At 59.6% G+C, this 17,802-nt stretch overlaps 1 protein-coding gene across 2 annotated transcripts in view; it reads right to left on the minus strand.

The window, feature by feature from the left end:
* The window catches only part of FBXL16 (F-box and leucine rich repeat protein 16), a 278,323-nt gene that overhangs the window by 260,314 nt on the left and 207 nt on the right, over positions 1-17,802 (minus strand). Inside the window, exon 2 of one of the 2 annotated variants that reach the window (XM_089782154.1) lies at positions 9,591-9,630. The gene's annotated coding sequence lies outside the window, so the exon portion shown is untranslated. Of the gene's footprint in view, positions 1-9,590; positions 9,634-17,802 lie in introns of both variants that reach the window. The other variant, XM_089782152.1, reaches the window with a different exon arrangement.

The raw sequence follows: 17,802 nt of genomic DNA on the forward strand, positions 1-17,802 counted from the left end.
CAGATCACACAGCAACAGAGCCAGGAATGGAAGCCAGGTCTTCTGAGTCCCAAACAACTACACACTGCCCTGGGCCATGCTGTCTCACTGAAGGAAACACTCTGCCACTATGGATGAGCACCAGTTGGGGACCTAACAGATTTTGTGCATGTTATGCTATAGATGCACAATGTTGTCATTAGAGAAATAATAGAGATTTGGGTGGTTTTAATTTGTCAGGTCCTTGAAATAAGTGAATATCCCCAGGACAGCACTGTTTGTTAGAATTATACACTCTTAGAACTGGAAGGGATCATGAGAGGTCATTGAGTGCAGTTCCCTGCCCTCATGGTAGGACCAAGCACCATCTAAATCATCCCTGATAGATGTCTATCCAATCTGCTCTTAAATATCTCCAGAGATGAAGATTCCGTAAGCTCCCTGGGCAATTTATTCCAGGGTTTAACCACCCTGACAGGCAGGAAGTTTTTCCTAATGTCCAACCTAAACCTCCCTCATTGCAATTTAAACCCATTGCTTCTTGTCCTATCAGCAGAGGCCAAGGAGAACAATTTTTCTCCCTCCTCCTTATGACACTCTTTTACATGCTTAAACAGTTATCATGTCCCCTCTTGGTCTTCTCTTTTCTGGATCCCTTAATTACTTGATCCATTATCTTCACTGACACAGAAGTTAAACTGACTGGGTTGTCGTTTCCTGGGTTGTCCTTTCTTATAGATGGGCACTACATTTGCCCTTTTCCAGTCTCCTGGAATTTCTCCTGACTTCCATGAAGTGGAACAAGGAGTAACGGTAGTTCGGAATAGGAAGCCTAGTCTGAACTACCTGGTCCGTGCCGCGTGTAGCCGCGCGGCACGGAGTCCGCACTAGCGGACATTTAAAAATGGCAGCGCCCAGCGAGATGCAAATGAAGCCTGGGAAATTCAAATTGCAACTCTGGTTGCCTACATTACCACCCTAGTTCGAACTAGGGTGGTAGTGTAGACATACCCTTATGTATTAAGACTTTGACTTTGCCACAGACGGATGGGCTAATGGAGCGCTTTAATCAGACTCTTAAGAATATGCTCTGATGGTTTACCTAGGATGACCCTTGAGAGGAATAAGCTATTACCAGCCTTGTTGTTCGCAGCAAGGGAGGTACCGCAGTCATCCACAGGGTTCTCCCCTTTTGAACTCTTATATGGCCGACAGCCTAGGGGAATTTTAGACTTGGTCCAGGAGGCCTGGGAAGAACAAGAGGCCCGAGTACAGGGGTCGGTGTCTTATGTCCTGCAGCTAAGGGAAAAATTACAGTGCTTAGGAGACTTTGCTAAATCTAATTTACTGCAAGCCCAAGATAGGCAAGGGTATTATTATAACCGAGAGGCGAAGCTGAGGGAATTGAAACCCGGTGACTGGGTGCTCCTCCTGTTACCTACAAAAGAGGCCAAATTATTAACGAAGTGGAAGGGATCCTTTGAAATTATTAAAAGGGTCAGATCTGTAGATTACAAGTTATGGTTAGTAGGAAAAAAGCGGGGGACACAGATTTATCACGTCAATTTATTAAAGAAATGGAACCCCCAAGAAGCCTTGCTAATAACTTCCTGTCCACCTTCAACGGAATTGGGGCCTTGGGCAGGAGATATCCACAGACCGACAGAGGTGGTGATGGGTGAGGACCTAACCCCATCCCGACGAGAGGAAGTTCGAGCAATTCTCAAGATGTATGCCCCAGTGTTGTCAGCAACTCCATGGCGCACATTGCTGGGGAGTCATCACATTGCCATAACACCAGAGCATAAGGTACGTGAGCCAGTGCACCCGCTACTGCAGAAGATGTGGGATACCATTAAAGAGGAGGTACAGAACATGCTGCAATTGGGAGTGATTGAGGAGTCCCGTAGCGATTGGAGAAGCTCGATAGTTCTGGTTCCGAAGCCAAATGGAACTATCCAGTTTTGTATAGATTTTAAGAAAGTTAATGCAATCTCTTGCTTTGACGCTTATCCCATGTCACGGGTAGATGAGCTGTTAGAAAGATTGGGCTAGGCTAAATATATCTTGACCTTTGATTTGACAAGGGGGTACTGGCAGATCCCGTTCGGTCTGCATGGGGCGGCGGCGACGTTTCAGAGGCTGATGGACCAGGTACTTAGGGAGCACCACCAATATGCAGCAGCATATATCGATGATATTATTGTGCATGGTCAAACCTGGGCAGAACACCTGCAACATCTGCGAGCAGTGCTCCAAGCTTTAAAAAATGCTGGGTTGATGGCCAATTCTGAAAAATGACACATAGGTCAGTGAAAGGTCACATATTTGGATTATACAGTGGGAGGCAGGAAGTTAAGACCCCTAGTGAGCAAGGTGTAAGCCCTAATGGAGTACCGCCCCCACTACCAAAAAAAAAAAGGACACCAATTTTTAAGGTGAGTAGGCTATTACTGTAGGTTTATACCTGATTTTGCAACTGTAGCAGCACCTCTAACCGATCTGAAAAAGGGGTCGCAGGCCAAGAGGGTGGACTGGTCAGAACAATGTGAGTGAGCCTTTCAGAGGTTGAAGTTTTACCTGACGCGTGCTCCGGTGTTGGTACACCCCAACTTTTCTAGGAAATTCATTTTATAGACTGATGCATCAGCAGTTGGACTCGGGGCCATTTTGGGACAAGAGATTGAGGGGGAAGAACATCCAATAATATATCTGAGCCGTAAACTATTTCTTAGGGAACAAGGCGTACTTGACTGTGGAAAAGGAAGCACTGGCGGTGAAGTGGGCTGTCGAGTCCCTCAAGTACTACCTCTTGGAGAATTCCTTTAAGCTCATCACTGATCATGCCCCACTGACATGGTTGCAGTCGATGAAGGACACTAACCCTAGGGTGATGAGATGGCATTGTAGCCCTACAAGTTTGACATGTTGCATCGCCCAGGGAAAAACCACAACAATGCAGATTTCTTCTCAAGGTCAGTGGGGGAAGTGGGAGACGTACAAGCGGGAGACGGAAGAAACTTAAGGGGCGGGTGTGATGGGGTATCGGATCTCATCAAGGCCAAGCTCCCCGAACTCTGCACCAGCGAGTGGGGAATGGAGGTGCTCTAGGTCCACAGAGCAGCTCCCACACAGTGCTGCCAGGGCTGTTCCCTGGCCACTGCTAGCACATGGACAGGAGCACTCGGGGCTGGCTTGCTGGCCAGCGGGATGGCGCCTGCACAGGCATCCCAGAAGAATGGCGCCAGCTTTGAAAAGCCGGTGGCCCTGGCGGAAAGGGGGCTGAGTGGGCTGGAGGGAAGAGTGGTGGACTGGCAACCCCCTCGAGATGGGCGAGGGCTTCCTGGACCCCTGGTGTCCAGTGGTGGGAGAGCTGACGCCGCCAGAACTGACCACTCAGCAAGAGACGACAGGCTGCACGACCGCTGACCAACTGGCACCAGAGGGTAGGAAGTAACCCAGGACAGGCTGAAATGAACGTCAGGCCACTGGTAGGGCCTTGCTAAACCCGCAGGTTGGTGCGTTGCAGAATGTGTCCCCACCAATCAAGCAGTGAACCAGTTATCCCTGCTCTCAGGGTCCTGGGTTGGGGACTGGAGTGGGGGTGGGACCAGCCCTCCCTACCCTCTACAAGTGTGCCAGGTAAACCTTTAAGACAATTGACTTGGTCCAGTAGACCTAAGACTTAATTGCATGGGTGCAGGACTTTCAGGGAGCACACAGGGACACTGGTGACAGGAAAGGGAGGAGGGACGCCGAAAAGGTCATATATCCACTCACGATGATGAGGCCTACTGGTACCAGAGTGAGGGTTGACCGCGAGAGTAAACCCCGCACGAGGACACTTGGGAATGTTCTACAAGTATATTAGAAACAAAAGGAAGACATTCTAATATACTTGTAGAACGTTTTCTTGTTACTCACGGGCATATAAGTTCCTTTTTTATTCCCTCCCTTTTGTATTATTCCCAACTATAGAGTCCATCATTTGCTGACTACAAAGGGCCAATGGGCACATACAGATGGACTGGGACTAAGTGTGGATCCACAAATTACCCTCCCCACAAACCAGACATAGAATTGTATTTCCGTAGCCCAGCCCCTTCCCATTCCCCTTCCCATTCCTAAGTATTTGATCTTTCTCCTAATCAATTGGCTTAGCCCACCTCAGAAAAAAAAACAGGTGGCACAAGTCAGCTGTGAACTGCACTTGCAGGCACCTGCTACACTGCCTCTGACTCACTGCTCCATCTGGATGCCCTCTGACCACAGGTCCCAGACCTCAGAATTCTGCCTTAATCCATCCCAGCTCCAACTGCATGTAAGGCCAGATGACCCAGGGATCAGAGAATATCACGGGCATCTCATTAGAGAGGTAGACAAGTGGCCCAGCAATTCAAGTTAATTGGAGTATCTTGTGCTTTCTCTCATGGCTCTATAATCTGGTCTACTTTAGGGAGAGGACTAAATGAAATCATGCTGTCTGCTAGCATGCTCAAGTTGGTTGCACGCTCCTCCAACACACTGACTCCTGGCTCGCAGCACAGTTCTGTTTCCAAGCCACTAAAAGGCCACTACACATGAGCAGTGTGACCATCCAGATAGTCAACTAGAACTCCATAACTGTGAACTCCCCCAGGGCAGTGCCCTGCCAGCTCTGCATGCTTCCCCACAGTGGTGCTCATACACTCTCACCCCAACAAACTTCCTCAGATTGGTGCCCTGCTTCCACCATCTAAGACTCTGGCAAACTATGGCAAGCCTGATTACAATAGGGAGGAAGTATTTAAGCCCCTTAAAACCCAGCCAGGGGATGGTTTCCTGCAAACAGTTTATTTCCTCTTAAAAAAAAAGTATGACTTTAAAATAAAAGTAACTATAAAGAAGCTGAGGGATGTTAATACGTGGCAGCTGTAATTTCCATATCCCACCCTGCCACGCCACGCCACGCCCACCACACATTAGCCCAGCAGTTTCAGAGAGTAAGTGCCAGTAAGCTAAGAACTTCAACCAGCCCAGCAACATCTTAACCCTCCTCAGGACCTAACCATCTACATCAGCAAAGCACCACCAACTTCATTGGAACTGCACTGATTTACTCCTGTTGGGGATCAGGACCTCCCATTAGCTTTTGGGTAACAATATCCAAGAGCAAAAAACTTCCCGTTACTATGGCCTCTTCTATTCATTTATCAAATCACAGCAGGAGGGACAGAGTAAGGCAGGTGGGGTTCTGGGGCCATGGAGGCTTAGGGCAGTGGTTCCCAATTTTTTTTATATAGCAGACTGGCAAACCCATTCACAAACTTTTGGAGGACTGGTAACATTTTATTTTCATAGAAAAGCCCCAGCCCTCAGAGCCACCACAAACAGCCAGCTTCAGCTCCAACAGTCGCCACATGGCGGACAGCTTTCACAGCTGAAGCTGGCTGTTTGCAGCAGCTGTGGTAGCCAGGACTAGGGTACACCTCAGCTTCCTGAGCCCCTCCACTGCCAGCTCCAGGCCCTAGAGCCCCCTGTTCCTCCATAACCCCCCAGCGCCAGCCACTGACCTGAGTCCCCTGCACCCAACATTTCCAGTGCCAGCCTCCCGCTAGACCGCTATCCCAAATGCCTCAGTGCCAGCCTCATTTCCAGAGCCCCACTGCACCGAACCCTCCCAGAGGCCCCCCCCCACACTAGCCCCACCTCTCCAGAGCACCCAGTGCCTGCCCCTCCACTAAGCCCTGCACTGCCTTCCAGCCACCTTAGGTCGCAGCTGCTCTAAGGCTGCCGTGCGGGCTCCATGTGGCCCTCCCACCATGCAGTGAACCGCTCTTCCCCATCCAGGAAGTGGGAAAAGCTGAAGTACTCAATGCTTTCTTTGCCTCTGTATTCACGGACAAGGTGGGCTCCCAGACTAATACGCTAAGTGACGCAAGATGGGATGAAGATGGACAGCCCTTGGTGGGTAAAGAACAGGTTAGGAACTATTTAGAAAAGCTAAACGTACACATATCCATGGGTCCGACTTAATGCAGCCGAGGGTACTGAGGGAGTTGGCAAATGTCATTGAAGAGTCTTTGGCCATTATCTTTGAAAAGTCATGGAAATCGGGAGAAATCCCGGATGATTGGAAAAAGGCAAATGTAGTGCCCATCTTCAAAAAAGGGAAGAAGGACAATCCAGGGAACTATAGGCTGGACAGTCTTACCTCAGTTCCTGGAAAAATCATGGAAGGGATCCTTAAGGAATCCATTTTGAAGCACTTGGAAGAGAGGAAAGTGATTAGGAATAGTCAGCATGGATTCACAAAGGGAAAGTTGTGCCTGACCAATCTGATTAGCTTCTATGACGAGGTAACTGGCTCTGTGGACGTGGGAAAGTCAGTGGATGTGATATACCTTCACTTTAGAAAGGCCTTTGATACGGTCTCCCACAATATTCTTGCCAGCAAGTTAAGGGAATGTGGATTGGATAAATGGACAGTAAGATGGATAGAAAGATGGCTAGAAGGCCGGGCCCAGCGGGTAGTGATCAATGGCTCGATGTCAGGATGGTGGTCAGTTTCTAGCAGCGTGCCCCAAAGTTCGGTTCTAGGACTGGTTTTGTTCAATATCTTTATTAATGACCTGGATGAGGGTCCTGTTTATCAAATACACATGGCAGAGGGGCATTGCTGGTTCATGATGGCATATACCACCCTAGTAGATGTGCAGGTGAATAAGCCTTTAATGGTATGGCTAATGTGGTGAGGTCCTGTGATGGTCAGTAGGATAGATGTGTGAGCAGCGCTAGCTATGGGGTTTGTTGCAGGGATTGGTTCCTGGGTTAGTGTTTCTGTTGTGTGGTGCATAGCTGGTATGTGTTTCAGGTTAGGGCAGGAGTGGGCAACAATTTCTGATGGGGGCCACTTCAAGATTTTGGAAAATGGTTGAGGGCCGCAGTCTTCCATGATATTAATGGAGGAGGTGCAGAAGGGAGGTTGGCGTAAGGGACTGGGGGTGCAGGGAAGGTATGTGGGGAGTATGGGTAGAGGAGGCAGTTGTGACCGGGGGCACGGGATTGGGGCACAGAGGTTTGGGTTGTGATTTAAGGCAGGAGGGAGTTATGATCTAGGGCAGGGATTGGGGTGCAAGGATTTGGGTTGTGACCTGGGGCAGGGAACTGGGGTGGAGGGGATACAGGGGTTTAGGAAGCCACCTCATGCAGGAGGGGATTATGACCTAGGGTAGGTAATTGGGGTGCTGGGTTTGGGAGGAGGTGTGGATTTAGGAGGGAGGCAGAGAGTTTGGCTTATGTGGGGAAGGGGAGAAGAGGGTTGGGGAAGAGGGAGGGGCTGGAGTGCGAGAGGCAGGCTCTGCCAGGAAACTTTCCTGTGAGACTCTAGGCCAGCAGCCAAGCCTGTTTCTCAGGCAGGAGCCTGCCCTGTCCCCACACACGCTGCACGAGTGCTTTGCACGCTGCCTGTTCTTGAAACAGGCAGTTCCCATTGGCCAGAAACCAGCCAATGGGATTGTTCTGGGAGCGGGAGCAGCCGTGAAGCACCCCCCTCCCACCTGTTCACAGTTTGTGAAACACAAACAGCCTGGCAGCTGCTTTTCTGAGTGGTGTGGGGGGGTGGGGCAAGCAGGGGAGTCCGCCTGAGGGTCCCTGCTGCATCTGCAGGCTGGATCCCGTGGCGCGGCAGGCTGCACCCGGCCTGCGGAAGGTGTTTTGCCCAGGCCTGGGTTAGGAGACTGTCTCTGTAAGTGAGGACTGACCTGTCTGACAAGGTCTATGAGACCAAGAAATCATCATCTAGTAGAGGTGGTAAATCCTTAATGATGTGTTAGAGAGGTTTTAGCTGAGGACTGTAGGTAACAGCCACTGGTGTTCTGTTGTTTTCTTTGTTGGCTCTGTCCTGTAGTTGGTAACTTGGGAATGTAGTAGTTAGGATTTACTGGCGTGGTGTCCTGACAGGTCTCCTGCTCAGTTGATGATAATCCTTCGGCTGAGTGCATGTGTGTTCTATCATGTGTGTTGTGTTGACTTGCACAAGCAGTCAACACAGCACACTCCAAGAGAGTCCTCACAGACTACAAAATCAAATAAGGATCGAAGGCGCCTGGCCAGGTTTATTGTCAAACAAAGTACAGTAATAGTTGTCAGGAGACTCTACCAAACCACTACACATCTGTACCCCTTGACAATTGACTAGCTCAGTCAGTAGGAGCTCCCACTGCCCCCCTAGGCTGGACAAAGACAACCCCTTGAAGACACCACTTTATATACAGGTACTAACAAGTTACACCTCACTCCTGACATGTCAGGTTACCACCCTCTGACACTACTTAGATACCACCCATCACCTTGTGGTTTGATTAGAACATCTCTATCCATCATGCTGCCATTTCAGATCTTTTTCTGAACCTTAGTTGGTACCAACACTCCCCACAGATACCAAGGTCCTTTTAAACAAGCTAGTGTTACCATCCTTTTGGAATGTGCTTTCAACTTACCACCAGTACCAATTACTGTTTACACCTCGGCCTATTAACAATTAGTGTTTTGCACTCTCAGCCCTGTTCCTGCCAAGTTATGTGAGCAGGGGCTGCCTCTTGTTCTCAGCTTAGCTTTGTTTTCTATTAGCAAAGTTTTGACCATTGTTAGCCAGGCCTCAGGCCTGTGCTACGTAGACTTTTGTTTCAGGTCCTCATCTTACTACATGGGATATAAATAGTTTAAACCAAACTATTAGAGAGTAAAATTAGGCCTTCATGGTGATTGTTTATACCACATCTGCTTACTAGGGATGTTAAAATTAGAATAATCAACTAATCAAAAAGTCAATGGAATTTCCATCCACTATTGGATTAGTCAATAAGGGTGTTTCCGCTTTGAAATGTAGCAAGAGCCTGCCCAGCTGTTGCTACATTTTAAAGGTGGAAGTGACAGGCAGCCTACTGCCTTTGAAATGTACAAGAGCCCCAGCAACTGGTTGAGTATAGAGAAATATGCATAATGGAAACTAAAGTACACTGGCAAAACCTAGGGTTTACTTCAACCAGCTTACATGTTACAAATACAACTGTCTTGTCTACAGAAGTCAGCTACCATGGGTTAAAATGAACACTTTTTTTCTAGTGAAGACAAGACCTGAGGGGGCTCTGCCTCATATTTAATAAGTATGACTGAGCATACCCTCTTCGTGCCCCAGGCCAGGCCAGGGCAAGTGATTCACAAGGTAATGTGGTTTGCAACCTGCAGCACAAAGAAGGTACTCTGGGATTTGGGGGTCTGTTGAGTGCCAGTCTATAAGGATTATTTGGGAAGCACAACCACTCCATGCCAATGATTAACTCCCCTTCTTCCAGTTTCTCCCAACCAATGCTGTCCCTCCGATAGTGCCCCCGTGCAGCCCAGTACCTCCCAACATAACCATCCCAGTACCTCTGTTCCACATAGTCCCTTCCAATATAATCATCCCAGTAATCCATCCTATCCAGTACCCCTTAATATAACCATCCCAGTACCCTGCCCAACCTAGTACCGCTATTGTAGCCTTTTCCAGTAACCCCATCCCACCCAGCAACCCCGTCCAACCCAATTGCTGGAAATGCGCAACAGGCAATGGATCATTTGATGATTACCTGTTCCGTTTATTCCCTCTGGGGCACCTGACATTGGCCACTGCTGGAAGACAGGACACTGGGTTAGATGGACCTTTGGTATGATCCAGTATGGTTCTTCTTATGTTCAGTAACTCCCAACACAATCCTCCCAGAACCCCCATCTCATCTGGTACCTCCCAACACAACCATCCCAGGACCCCCATCCCACCCAGTACCTCCCCACACAACCATCCTAGCATCCCCGTCCCACCCGTTACCTCCATCCCACCAGGTACCTACCCAACACAACGCTCCCAGTACCCCCGTCCCATCTGGTACCTCCCAACACAACCCTCCCGGTACCCCCGTCCCATCTGGTACCTCCCAACACAACCCTCCCGGTACCCCCGTCCCATCTGGTCCCTCCCAACACAACCCTCCCGGTACCCCCGTCCCATCTGGTACCTCCCAACACCACCCTCCCGGTACCCCCGTCCCATCTGGTACCTCCCAACACCACCCTCCCGGTACCCCCGTCCCTCCCAACACCACCCTCCCGGTACCCCCGTCCCATCCGGTACCTCCCAACACAACCCTCCCAGTACCCCCGTCCCATCCGGTCCCTCCCAACACGACCCTCCCGGTACCCCCGTCCCATCCGGTCCCTCCCAACACGACCCTCCCGGTACCCCCGTCCCATCCGGTACCTCCCAACACAACCCTCCCGGTACCCCCGTCCCATCCGGTCCCTCCCAACACCACCCTCCCGGTACCCCCGTCCCATCCGGTCCCTCCCAACACAACCCTCCCGGTACCCCCGTCCCATCCGGTCCCTCCCAACGCCACCCTCCCGGTACCCCCGTCCCACCCGGTACCTCCCAACGCCACCCTCCCGGTACCCCCGTCCCACCCGGTACCTCCCAACGCCACCCTCCCGGTACCCCCGTCCCACCCGGTACCTCCCAACGCCACCCTCCCGGTACCCCCGTCCCACCCGGTACCTCCCAACGCCACCCTCCCGGTACCCCCGTCCCACCCGGTACCTCCCAACGCCACCCTCCCGGTACCCCCGTCCCACCCGGTACCTCCCAACGCCACCCTCCCGGTACCCCCGTCCCACCCGGTACCTCCCAACGCCACCCTCCCGGTACCCCCGTCCCACCCGGTACCTCCCAACGCCACCCTCCCGGTACCCCCGTCCCTCCCAACGCCACCCTCCCGGTACCCCCGTCCCACCGGGTACCTCCCAACGCCACCCTCCCGGTACCCCCGTCCCTCCCAACACCACCCTCCCGGTACCCCCGTCCCATCCGGTACCTCCCAACGCCACCCTCCCGGTACCCCCGTCCCACCCGGTACCTCCCAACGCCACCCTCCCGGTACCCCCGTCCCTCCCAACACCACCCTCCCGGTACCCCCGTCCCACCCGGTACCTCCCAACGCCACCCTCCCGGTACCCCCGTCCCACCCGGAACCTCCCAACGCCACCCTCCCGGTACCCCCGTCCCACCCGGTACCTCCCAACGCCACCCTCCCGGTACCCCCGTCCCACCCGGAACCTCCCAACGCCACCCTCCCGGTACCCCCGTCCCACCCGGTACCTCCCAACGCCACCCTCCCGGTACCCCCGTCCCACCCGGTACCTCCCAACGCCACCCTCCCGGTACCCCCGTCCCACCCGGAACCTCCCAACGCCACCCTCCCGGTACCCCCGTCCCACCCGGAACCTCCCAACGCCACACTCCCGGTACCCCCGTCCCACCCGGTACCTCCCAACGCCACCCTCCCGGTACCCCCGTCCCACCCGGTACCTCCCAACGCCACCCTCCCGGTACCCCCGTCCCACCCGGAACCTCCCAACGCCACCCTCCCGGTACCCCCGTCCCACCCGGTACCTTCCAACGCCACCCTCCCGGTACCCCCGTCCCACCCGGTACCTTCCAACGCCACCCTCCCGGTACCCCCGTCCCACCCGGTACCTTCCAACGCCACCCTCCCGGTACCCCCGTCCCACCCGGTACCTCCCAACGCCACCCTCCCGGTACCCCCGTCCCACCCGGAACCTCCCAACGCCACCCTCACGGTACCCCCGTCCCACCCGGAACCTCCCAACGCCACCCTCACGGTACCCCCGTCCCACCCGGAACCTCCCAACGCCACCCTCCCGGTACCCCCGTCCCACCCGGTACCTCCCAACGCCACCCTCCCGGTACCCCCGTCCCATCCGGTACCTCCCAACGCCACCCTCCCGGTACCCCCGTCCCACCCGGAACCTCCCACCGCCACCCTCCCGGTACCCCCGTCCCACCCGGTACCTCCCACCGCCACCCTCCCGGTACCCCCGTCCCACCCGGTACCTCCCAACGCCACCCTCCCGGTACCCCCGTCCCACCCGGTACCTCCCAACGCCACCCTCCCGGTACCCCCGTCCCATCCGGTACCTTCCAACGCCACCCTCCCGGTACCCCCGTCCCATCCGGTACCTCCCAACGCCACCCTCCCGGTACCCCCGTCCCACCCGGTACCTCCCAACGCCACCCTCCCGGTACCCCCGTCCCACCCGGTCCCTCCCAACGCCACCCTCCCGGTACCCCCGTCCCACCCGGTCCCTCCCAACGCCACCCTCCCGGTACCCCCGTCCCACCCGGTCCCTCCCAACGCCACCCTCCCGGTACCCCCGTCCCACCCGGTCCCTCCCAACGCCACCCTCCCGGTACCCCCGTCCCACCCGGTCCCTCCCAACGCCACCCTCCCGGTACCCCCGTCCCACCCGGTCCCTCCCAACGCCACCCTCCCGGTACCCCCGTCCCACCCGGTCCCTCCCAACGCCACCCTCCCGGTACCCCCGTCCCACCCGGTCCCTCCCAACGCCACCCTCCCGGTACCCCCGTCCCACCCGGTACCTCCCAACGCCACCCTCCCGGTACCCCCGTCCCACCCGGTACCTCCCAACGCCACCCTCCCGGTACCCCCGTCCCACCCGGTACCTCCCAGCGCCACCCTCCCGGTACCCCCGTCCCACCCGGTACCTCCCACCGCCACCCTCCCGGTACCCCCGTCCCACCCGGTACCTCCCAACGCCACCCTCCCGGTACCCCCGTCCCACCCGGTAACTTCCAACGCCACCCTCCCGGTACCCCCGTCCCACCCGGTCCCTCCCAACGCCACCCTCCCGGTACCCCCGTCCCACCCGGTCCCTCCCAACGCCACCCTCCCGGTACCCCCGTCCCACCCGGTACCTCCCAACGCCACCCTCCCGGTACCCCCGTCCCACCCGGTCCCTCCCAACGCCACCCTCCCGGTACCCCCGTCCCACCCGGAACCTCCCAACGCCACCCTCCCGGTACCCCCGTCCCACCCGGAACCTCCCAACGCCACCCTCCCGGTACCCCCGTCCCACCCGGTACCTCCCAACGCCACCCTCCCGGTACCCCCGTCCCACCCGGTACCTTCCAACGCCACCCTCCCGGTACCCCCGTCCCATCCGGTACCTTCCAACGCCACCCTCCCGGTACCCCCGTCCCACCCGGTACCTCCCAACGCCACCCTCCCGGTACCCCCGTCCCACCCGGTACCTCCCAACGCCACCCTCCCGGTACCCCCGTCCCACCCGGTACCTCCCAACGCCACCCTCCCGGTACCCCCGTCCCACCCGGTACCTCCCAACGCCACCCTCCCGGTACCCCCGTCCCACCCGGTACCTCCCAACGCCACCCTCCCGGTACCCCCGTCCCATCCGGTACCTCCCAACGCCACCCTCCCGGTACCCCCGTCCCATCCGGTACCTTCCAACGCCACCCTCCCGGTACCCCCGTCCCATCCGGTACCTCCCAACGCCACCCTCCCGGTACCCCCGTCCCATCCGGTACCTCCCAACGCCAACGCCACCCTCCCGGTACCCCCGTCCCACCCGGTACCTTCCAACGCCACCCTCCCGGTACCCCCGTCCCACCCGGTCCCTCCCAACGCCACCCTCCCGGTACCCCCGTCCCATCCGGTACCTCCCAACGCCACCCTCCCGGTACCCCCGTCCCACCCGGAACCTCCCAACGCCACCCTCCCGGTACCCCCGTCCCATCCGGTACCTTCCAACGCCACCCTCCCGGTACCCCCGTCCCATCCGGTACCTCCCAACGCCACCCTCCCGGTACCCCCGTCCCACCCGGTACCTCCCAACGCCACCCTCCCGGTACCCCCGTCCCACCCGGTACCTCCCAACGCCACCCTCCCGGTACCCCCGTCCCATCCGGTACCTCCCAACGCCACCCTCCCGGTACCCCCGTCCCACCCGGAACCTCCCAACGCCACCCTCCCGGTACCCCCGTCCCATCCGGTACCTTCCAACGCCACCCTCCCGGTACCCCCGTCCCATCCGGTACTTCCCAACGCCACCCTCCCGGTACCCCCCAACGCCACCCTCCCGGTACCCCCGTCCCATCCGGTCCCTCCCAACGCCACCCTCCCGGTACCCCCGTCCCATCCGGTCCCTCCCAACGCCACCCTCCCGGTACCCCCGTCCCATCCGGTCCCTCCCAACGCCACCCTCCCGGTACCCCCGTCCCACCCGGTCCCTCCCAACGCCACCCTCCCGGTACCCCCGTCCCACCCGGTACCTCCCAACGCCACCCTCCCGGTACCCCCGTCCCACCCGGTACCTCCCAACGCCACCCTCCCGGTACCCCCGTCCCACCCGGTACCTCCCAACGCCACCCTCCCGGTAACCCCGTCCCACCCGGTACCTCCCAACGCCACCCTCCCGGTACCCCCGTCCCACCCGGTACCTCCCAACGCCACCCTCCCGGTACCCCCGTCCCACCCGGTACCTCCCAACGCCACCCTCCCGGTACCCCCGTCCCACCCGGTCCCTCCCAACGCCACCCTCCCGGTACCCCCGTCCCACCCGGTACCTCCCAACGCCACCATCCCGGTACCCCCGTCCCACCCGGTCCCTCCCAACGCCACCCTCCCGGTACCCCCGTCCCACCCGGAACCTCCCAACGCCACCCTCCCGGTACCCCCGTCCCACCCGGTACCTCCCAACGCCACCCTCCCGGTACCCCCGTCCCACCCGGTACCTTCCAACGCCACCCTCCCGGTACCCCCGTCCCACCCGGTACCTTCCAACGCCACCCTCCCGGTACCCCCGTCCCACCCGGTACCTCCCAACGCCACCCTCCCGGTACCCCCGTCCCACCCGGTACCTCCCAACGCCACCCTCCCGGTACCCCCGTCCCATCCGGTACCTCCCAACGCCACCCTCCCGGTACCCCCGTCCCATCCGGTACCTCCCAACGCCAACGCCACCCTCCCGGTACCCCCGTCCCACCCGGTCCCTCCCAACGCCACCCTCCCGGTACCCCCGTCCCATCCGGTACCTTCCAACGCCACCCTCCCGGTACCCCCGTCCCACCCGGTACCTCCCAACGCCACCCTCCCGGTACCCCCGTCCCACCCGGTACCTCCCAACGCCACCCTCCCGGTACCCCCGTCCCACCCGGTACCTCCCAACGCCACCCTCCCGGTACCCCCGTCCCATCCGGTACCTCCCAACGCCACCCTCCCGGTACCCCCGTCCCATCCGGTACCTCCCAACGCCAACGCCACCCTCCCGGTACCCCCGTCCCACCCGGTCCCTCCCAACGCCACCCTCCCGGTACCCCCGTCCCATCCGGTACCTCCCAACGCCACCCTCCCGGTACCCCCGTCCCACCCGGAACCTCCCAACGCCACCCTCCCGGTACCCCCGTCCCATCCGGTACCTCCCAACGCCACCCTCCCGGTACCCCCGTCCCATCCGGTACCTCCCAACGCCACCCTCCCGGTACCCCCGTCCCATCCGGTACCTCCCAACGCCACCCTCCCGGTACCCCCGTCCCACCCGGTACCTCCCAACGCCACCCTCCCGGTACCCCCGTCCCACCCGGTACCTCCCAACGCCACCCTCCCGGTACCCCCGTCCCACCCGGAACCTCCCAACGCCACCCTCCCGGTACCCCCGTCCCACCCGGAACCTCCCAACGCCACCCTCCCGGTACCCCCGTCCCATCCGGTACCTCCCAACGCCACCCTCCCGGTACCCCCGTCCCACCCGGTCCCTCCCAACGCCACCCTCCCGGTACCCCCGTCCCACCCGGTCCCTCCCAACGCCACCCTCCCGGTACCCCCGTCCCACCCGGTCCCTCCCAACGCCACCCTCCCGGTACCCCCGTCCCACCCGGTCCCTCCCAACGCCACCCTCCCGGTACCCCCGTCCCACCCGGTACCTCCCAACGCCACCCTCCCGGTACCCCCGTCCCACCCGGTACCTCCCAACGCCACCCTCCCGGTACCCCCGTCCCACCCGGTACCTCCCAACGCCACCCTCCCGGTACCCCCGTCCCACCCGGTACCTCCCAACGCCACCCTCCCGGTACCCCCGTCCCACCCGGTACCTCCCAACGCCACCCTCCCGGTACCCCCGTCCCACCCGGTACCTCCCAACGCCACCCTCCCGGTACCCCCGTCCCATCCGGTACCTCCCAACGCCACCCTCCCGGTACCCCCGTCCCATCCGGTACCTCCCAACGCCACCCTCCCGGTACCCCCGTCCCATCCGGTACCTCCCAACGCCACCCTCCCGGTACCCCCGTCCCATCCGGTACCTCCCAACGCCACCCTCCCGGTACCCCCGTCCCACCCGGTACCTCCCAACGCCACCCTCCCGGTACCCCCGTCCCATCCGGTACCTTCCAACGCCACCCTCCCGGTACCCCCGTCCCACCCGGTACCTCCCAACGCCACCCTCCCGGTACCCCCGTCCCATCCGGTCCCTCCCAACGCCACCCTCCCGGTACCCCCGTCCCATCCGGTACCTCCCAACGCCACCCTCCCGGTACCCCCGTCCCATCCGGTCCCTCCCAACGCCACCCTCCCGGTACCCCCGTCCCTCCCCACACCACGCTCCCGGTACCCCCGTCCCATCCGGTACCTCCCAACACCACCCTCCCGGTACCCCCGTCCCATCCGGTCCCTCCCAACGCCACCCTCCCGGTACCCCCGTCCCTCCCCACACCACGCTCCCGGTACCCCCGTCCCATCCGGTACCTCCCAACACCACCCTCCCGGTACCCCCGTCCCATCCGGTACCTCCCAACGCCACCCTCCCGGTACCCCCGTCCCATCCGGTACCTCCCAACACAACCCTCCCGGTACCCCCGTCCCACCCGGTACCTCCCAACGCCACCCTCCCGGTACCCCCGTCCCATCCGGTACCTCCCAACGCCACCCTCCCGGTACCCCCGTCCCATCCGGTACCTCCCAACACAACCCTCCCGGTACCCCCGTCCCATCCGGTACCTCCCAACGCCACCCTCCCGGTACCCCCGTCCCACCCGGTACCTCCCAACGCCACCCTCCCGGTACCCCCGTCCCTCCCCACACCACGCTCCCGGTACCCCCGTCCCATCCGGTACCTCCCAACACCACCCTCCCGGTACCCCCGTCCCTCCCCACACCACGCTCCCGGTACCCCCGTCCCATCCGGTACCTCCCAACACCACCCTCCCGGTACCCCCGTCCCTCCCCACACCACCCTCCCGGTACCCCCGTCCCACCCGGAACCTCCCAACACAACCCTCCCGGTACTCCCGTCCCACCCGGTACCTCCCAACGCCACCCTCCCGGTACCCCCGTCCCACCCGGTACCTCCCAACGCCACCCTCCCGGTACCCCCGTCCCACCCGGTCCCTCCCAACGCCACCCTCCCGGTACCCCCGTCCCATCCGGTACCTCCCAACGCCACCCTCCCGGTACCCCCGTCCCACCCGGTACCTCCCAACGCCACCCTCCCGGTACCCCCGTCCCACCCGGTACCTCCCAACGCCACCCTCCCGGTACCCCCGTCCCATCCGGTACCTTCCAACGCCACCCTCCCGGTACCCCCGTCCCATCCGGTACCTTCCAACGCCACCCTCCCGGTACCCCCGTCCCATCCGGTACCTCCCAACGCCACCCTCCCGGTACCCCCGTCCCACCCGGTACCTCCCAACGCCACCCTCCCGGTACCCCCGTCCCACCCGGTACCTCCCAACGCCACCCTCCCGGTACCCCCGTCCCATCCGGTACCTCCCAACGCCACCCTCCCGGTACCCCCGTCCCACCCGGTACCTCCCAACGCCACCCTCCCGGTACCCCCGTCCCACCCGGTACCTCCCAACGCCACCCTCCCGGTACCCCCGTCCCTCCCCACACCACGCTCCCGGTACCCCCGTAC

Source organism: Pelodiscus sinensis, chromosome 15, assembly GCF_052426305.1.
Source record: "Pelodiscus sinensis isolate ZL-2025 chromosome 15, ASM5242630v1, whole genome shotgun sequence".
NCBI classification, from domain to species: Eukaryota; Metazoa; Chordata; order Testudines; family Trionychidae; genus Pelodiscus; species Pelodiscus sinensis.